The following is a 7,096-nucleotide window of genomic DNA, read 5'->3' on the forward strand; positions in this document are numbered from 1 at the left end:
GACGCGCAGGCTCAGCGACCATGGCTTACGGGCCTAGCCGCTCCGCGGCATGTGGGGTCTTCCCAGACCGGGGCACGAACCCGTGTACCCTGCATCGGCAGGCGGACTCTCAACCACTGCACCACCAGGGAAACCCCTACAACTAACATTTAAATGATAGTTTATGTGATATTAAGCAAAAACTGAAAATCATTATAATTCTACCAAAAAAAACAGACAAAAAAAAATGGGAAGAATTTTTAAATGAGCACAACATAGGTCCCAAAGATTACACTATGATTTTGGATTTTCAAAGCAAAAGGCTTCTACGTATAATTTCTGTGAATATTTCTTATACTACAAAGATTAATTTCAAAGTAAATGTAGGCTAGCTCAACCCTACCTTTTCAAAGATAAATAGCAGATGAACTAGAATTTCCCTTTGCTAAAGTGCACCACCTGAGCAAATCAGCTCTGGCCCAGCTACTGAGCTTATCCCAAGAGAGTGGCTATCACTCATGCTTATTCACTCACTGTCTGTACCATCAGCAGTCAAAGAGAACAGTATTTTTTTGTTGTTGTTGTTTTTTTAAATCAAATACTTTATAGAGTGGACTGTAGAAAAAACAATCCTAAATATACTCTCTTCTAAAACTCCAGAGAGTAAGATAACCTCATTATTTTTAAATACTGAAAATGTAAAGGGTCCACACAAATTAAGAGTTCTATTAAGTATAGACTTTTTACTTTACTATTCACTTGATGTGCCCTTAAAATCTCTATGAGAGAAGCAGATATCTTCCCCACGTCTTCGGGCAATAGATTCAAAAGCAAGAGTAGCAGTGCTATTGAATTCCATGAAACTTTTTTAAAAGTTAAATTATTCACTATCTGTATGATTATTGCACTCATATATTACCTGGAATACATCTATAGCAACTCAGCAATAGTGACTGCAACAAAATTAAGGGAAGTGCGACTACAAAGGATTTTATTTCCTTATTAAATAAGAAAGTTTTTTTGGAGGAAATGCAATCAACTGCAATTCAAATCAGATTATATATGCTTAACAGTTATGTAGCCTTACATAAAATTAAATCTGGGCTTCCCTGGTGGCGCAGTGGTTGAGCGTCGGGCTGCCGATGCAGGGGACACAGATTCGTGCCCCAGTGTAGGAGGATCCCACATGCCGTGGAGCGGCTGGGCCCGTGAGCCATGGCTGCTGAGCCTGTGCATCCAGAGCCTGTGCTCCGCAATGGGAGAGGCCACAGCAGTGTGGGGCCCTCGTACAGAAAAGAAAAAAAAAAAAAATTAAATCTAACTCTCACCACTACAAATCTATAAGGAATCAGAACAGGATTTACATTACACAAAGTCTGCACTACTGTTGCATTCCACTCTTGAAGTCATCCTGAGTTAAAACAGCCATTTTTCCAAGACTTACAGAAAAATGTATTTTATGAAAGGGATTATTTTTAATCACTGAATACATCATTTTTATTACTGACAGAAAGAAGATACTTTTTTCTACTGTAAGTTCACTCTGATGAAAGAAAACATTCTCTCTCTTTTTAACTCCTAACAAATGCCACATTTTAAAGACTAGAGGAATTATCAGTAGGCATTCTTTCTTCTTGATCTAAGTTATTTTTCTCTAAAATATGTCAAGTAAGCTTTTAAAGATTCACGAGGGAGAGGGGGAGTTTCATAATTTTTTCTCTCAGTAAATTCTGAGGTGGCTCTTTTAACTTCATTGTGGTCTTCCACTTCCTTTTCTTTCTCTTCTATTTTTTTCATCCTCCTCATTGTTGAGAGGCTGAGGAATATGCTGATTACCTACAAATACATAAGTGTAGCTCTCTGTTTAACTCTTTCTTTTGGGTGGAGCCCTTTAAGGGACCCCTCCTTGGCCTGCATCTCATTACTTACGAAATGTCTCAGTGTGCATTGAATGTAAATAAAAGCAAGTTCTGTATATTCCAGACAGCGTGGGTTTGTGTGTGGGGATGTCCCACAGACTCTGGTTTGCCATTATCCTTCTTACTTGGTTGCAAAAGTGGAGCAAATGAAACAGCAAGAATATTTTTACTTTCCCAAGTGTTTTGTTCGCTTCTCATAATTTGTGTTAAATGATCCTCTACAGGCATAACTAGAATGCCTCCCACTTTTAGTAATATTTTCATGTAGTTCTCATAGTATTTCTGGACTCCAGTTCCACAATAATCTCGATAATACTGATGACCCTCAGCTGCTTTCCGGGAGCAATTACCAACCACAAATGTGGGCTCACCGAACTCAAATCTTAGTAGTGCTTTTCTTCATATGTTCACGTTGGAATATTTTCATCTTGAGACAGATGATTTTGTGAACAGCAGGAGCTGTGCCAACTTGCTCATATAATTATTCTGATAAGCTGCTGAGAGATCAGAGTGACCTAGCCATGCCATGCACCTTCCCATTCAGACTGACAGTACAGGTCTAGAAGCTGATTATCAAAGCTATTACTTTTTTTGATCAAACTCTCCAGGTTTTTCTTCGCATATTCTGCCACATCTGAATGAAGCTCAATCCCATAATTTATTCCCCCCAAATCTCTTCTACACATGAGCCAGTTCATGTTTGAGGGATTGAATGTTTTCAACAGCACATGGAATTTGTTTACTCTGAAAAATGCACTGCAGCAATGTGGTCGGTCGACTCGCCGCAAGGGGGTGCAGGTGAGGCCCTAGGCTGGGTGGGTCCGTGGCGGCCACGGCCTCCGCCAGTGAAGGTTCATATTTTTATCATTCAGGGCTGAAAGATGGGTCATGTGCATTCATGTTTTGAGTCATATTCACCTTAGCGACATGTAGTATCAAGAAGAGGGGAAATCCAGACTGGAAAATGATAAATGAATATTTTTTAAAGGCAATAGAAAATGATAGTGGTCTTTAGAACCACATTTGTTTTAGTGTGTAAAAAACCAAGTCTAAGAAAGTTAAAAATCTATTAGAGCTCTATCTACAAATTGACTGAAAACATTTAAAAACAATGCAGTGTCTGTAATTAACGGACAATACCGTCCCCGCCCCGCCCCCAGCTCTTCCACAGCTGCAAGAGTTTCCCACTCATAACTGACAATAATGTGAAATAAGCTGGCTCGGTCTGAACGGGTGTCACCCCAAGCAAGACAGGAGACGTTATACAGTCAAGGCCCCTGTGCTGTTAACAGCTATCATTATAATAAAGTAGAATAGTACATTCTTAACATACCCAAAGGCCTTTCTCATACCATTCTCCAGATTAAAAACAAAAAACAAAAAAGCCCTCCAAAATATAGTATAAGGAACGGAAAGTAAGAAAGACTGAGAGCAGTGGAATAAATTATGAAACCTGTGGTAGTTTCTTACTCTTTAAACTTTCATTTTCTTTCTCTACCTCTCCCTGTATCTCTCTTTCTCCCTCTTTTTCAAGAACTTGATTTGAACGTTTATGTCTGTAAAAAGAAAGGAGAAAATTTTAGCTTTCAATGACACCAATGCCTGAAGACAGTTATCAAACCACTCTGCCTGTGTCCATTATAAATTCCGTCTCTTCCTTCAGCCCTTTTCTGTCAATCTTTTATACACTTTATTATGTGATGATTTATTAAGAATGTGATAGATGATATATTACTTCCTATTCATAGCATCTATTTTCCAAATATTGTTCAAAATCTCTAGATCTCTTCTTCATTAAAGACTCATATCCATGTCGGTTATCATTTTTCTCATTCATTTACCAACACCAATGGTAACATAGTCTCACTTGCCCCACTCTACAAAACCGAAATCTTCCATCAAACTCTGTTGACCTCTTGAACTACTTTTCTATTTCTTTTTCTTCTTTCATTGTCAGCATTTCTAATAATGGGCTTCAATAAACTAAGAGCTAATATTTACTGAGTACTTATGAATCTGGGATTAGGCTAAGAACTTTTACATGTGTCGTTCGACTCAATCCTCATTATAAGCTTTAAAACTGATGCTATTACAGCTAAACTACATGTTGGAAACTGAGGCACAGAGAAGGTAAGTAAGTATTTTAAAGTTTCACTTTCAGTTGGTGCTGGTGCTGGAATTCTAACCAAAATCTGATTCTGGAGGCTGATGTCCAAATTCAGTTTCACCACACACCTAGGGTTAATGACTTCTCATTTGTTTTTTAATAAACACCCTACAGAAAGCAAAGTTTCAAAAATTCCAGTGTAAAGGAAAAATAATTTTCCTTCTACGTTTTTGAACTCTTATCTGGGATCCTGTAATAAAAGTCATATTAACAAGCAAGTTTATTAATACATATACACCATGTATATATGAAAGTTTCCTAGGGAAAAATGATTAACTCCCTGAGATGGCTTAAAATTCAGAATTATAAACCACCATAAGAGGGAAGGGGTGAGGAGCTGTAGACCTTTTGGGTGTGATGTCAACTTCTAATCTCTCTTATGAAAAAACTAATCTTGCCTGGTTAATGAAACTCCCAGGGAAGGATTATGACAATTGAATTGCTTTTTTGGATCTATTTTTAAACAGATAGTGGCATTCCAAGAAAGCTTCTCTCTGTATTTGCTGTTTTTCAAGTATCTACATCTCAAAAAATCAATATGCCAAAGCAACATATTTTAGGGTGGCATGTCCTGGACCTCTACAGTCACATTTTGGGGTGGCATAATCTTCTACCCTTTACCAGTAAATGCGTCAAAGACAAATTCAGTGATATTTTCCCATTGTACATCCTAGCTCAACTTTCTGTATCCTTGATCAAGGTTTTCCTTCATGGCATTTTGTGTTACTGATAATTCTTCTAACATTAAGTATGCTGATACTATGTATCCTTATAATAAGGTTTTTTTTTTTTTCTCAGATTCCTCTTTCTCTTCATACTTACTTCTCTTCTTCAGGCCATACTTAACTGTATCCCCATCATTCTCTATGCATTTGAGCTTGTGATTTCATTGGCATTCCTGATTTAAAATTACCTACACTGTGATAATTCTGAAATCTATTTCTCAATCTCTTATACATTTTCTGAGCCCTAATTTTATTATTATTATTATTATTTTAGCTTTGTTAAGCATCTGTAACACAGAGTAGGTCTGAGAGTTTCCTAAAGGCACGAAGCTCACTCTTGTCTACTTGCCTTTTCCTTTGCCTCAACCAACCTCGCTTTCAACTCTTGCTTACCTGGCTAATTTCAAATTATTTTCAAGAATCAACTTTAAATGAATGTCTACCACTAGGCATTCTCTCATACCTGACTCTCTGTGTCAAGACCTCTAGTGGTCCCACAATATTTCCCCTTGATCCTCACTAATAAAAGCCCTGATTTTTCTGTGTACAAATGCCTCTTGGGATAAAATGTACATTTCCTGAGCTCCTTTCAAGTCAAGGGAGGTCATGTGATGGCATTTGAATTAAAAATATGCAAGCAGACATGTCCTATGTGAGTTCTTCAAAGCTTCTTTCAGCTTAATCCTCCCCACAAATCTTTGAATTTGGACTGGCCCCTCTTAGTACCTTTACCCTTCTTGTTGGCTAGAATGCAGTCATGAATGCTAGAGACAGAGCAGTCATAATGGGTCATGAGGCAGCAGCCAAACATGGCCGAGAAGCAGATGTTCCACCATATCCTCTTTGTCATCATACATGCTTTATCTCCTTAATTGTTAACAAAGTCTAACATTCTAAATCAGGCAGGGTAAGCCTGTGATGGTGCCACAAAGTGACCCAAGAGTAATTAGGTTTCCTAAACAACATAGAAATTTATTTCTCACCCCCAAAATAATTCATGATGGCAGTCCAAATCCAGGGCAAACCCTGCAGTTATTGAGTTACCCTAGGTGTACCATGGGTAAAATCCTAGAACACATTAATATGTGCCAATTTGACCAATGCAGTCACAACACACCCATTTCCAGATTTTTCTCACCAGACCTGAGAGACAGACTAATCTCTGCTTACCATAGTACAAATGGGTCATATAGATGCACCTAACTGCAAGGGAAACTTGAAAATACAGTGTCCACGTATGCTCAGGAAGAAGGCTGGTGGATTTAGGAACCCAGCTAGCTGTGGGTTATTGTGTGATATATCCTTTGATATATCCTTGATTGTGTGAATTGTGTGATATATCCTTTGACTTATTTACTTTATTTTATTTTTCTTTCACTCCGAATTTGATTGAGAACTCCACAAACGCAGATAATTCATTCTGTTTTAGGTAGTGTACCTCCAGTGTCTAAAAGAGTACTAGATACTTAGTAGTTACTCAATTGATATCTGTTATATCAATCAATCAATCAATTAATTAATACACTGTCCAGATTTTGTCAATGTTTTGGGCACCTACATACTGGAATTTATTTATTTATTTATTATTAATTTTTATTGGAGTATAGTTGATTTACAGTGTTGTGTTAGTTTCTGCTGTCCAGCAAAGTGAATCAGTTATACATATACATGTATCCACTCTTTTTAAGATTCTATTCCCATATAGATCATTACAGAGTATTGAGTAGAGCTCCCTGTGCTATACAATAGGTTCATATTAGTTATCTATTTTACATATAATAGTGTGCATACTGGAAATTAAGCATAGTAGGTCTAAGTTTCAGAGTCTAAGAAAATGGATGGACTCATAAAAGTCACTTCACACATCTTAGGTTTAGAGATATTTTCATATTATGGTCTCTCTTTTGGTTGATGCATTATGAAACTAATCCTCTTCTTTAGAACATCCTGAACACTTTGATAGCATTAAAATTCAGGTGCTTTGATATATCCATTATAAGCAGCCTTTTAAATTGTATTATAACCCTCTGGAAACATATTCTAATTGAATGAAAAATGTTTTATTGTATTCTTAATTTATACTATCCAGAAAAAAAATGTTTAGACATTAAACTGCTAATGCTTTGTTTCCCAGAATTGCTATTGTTATTTATTATCAGAGTAGACCCTCAGTAATTTACACTGAGAACTGAGAGGCTCACTAGAGATGAGTGAATTTGGCAGATTAGTTAGTGAACAGATAAATATGAAAAACATCAACACTGCTGTATCACAAAGTGTGCTTTATTCATTATTTTGATAAGTGT

The 7,096-nt window shown here is 37.0% G+C and overlaps 1 pseudogene; it reads right to left on the reverse strand.

Moving 5' to 3' along the window:
- Positions 1-311: 311 nt before the first annotated feature.
- LOC149749131 (protein-L-isoaspartate O-methyltransferase domain-containing protein 1 pseudogene) lies at positions 312-6,047 on the reverse strand (annotated as a pseudogene).
- Positions 6,048-7,096: the final 1,049 nt, after the last annotated feature.

The sequence above is a fragment of the Delphinapterus leucas genome, chromosome 5 (assembly GCF_059928025.1).
Source record: "Delphinapterus leucas isolate spDelLeu-1000000601 "Yukka" chromosome 5, BTC_Dleu_Yukka2, whole genome shotgun sequence".
NCBI classification, from domain to species: Eukaryota; Metazoa; Chordata; class Mammalia; order Artiodactyla; family Monodontidae; genus Delphinapterus; species Delphinapterus leucas.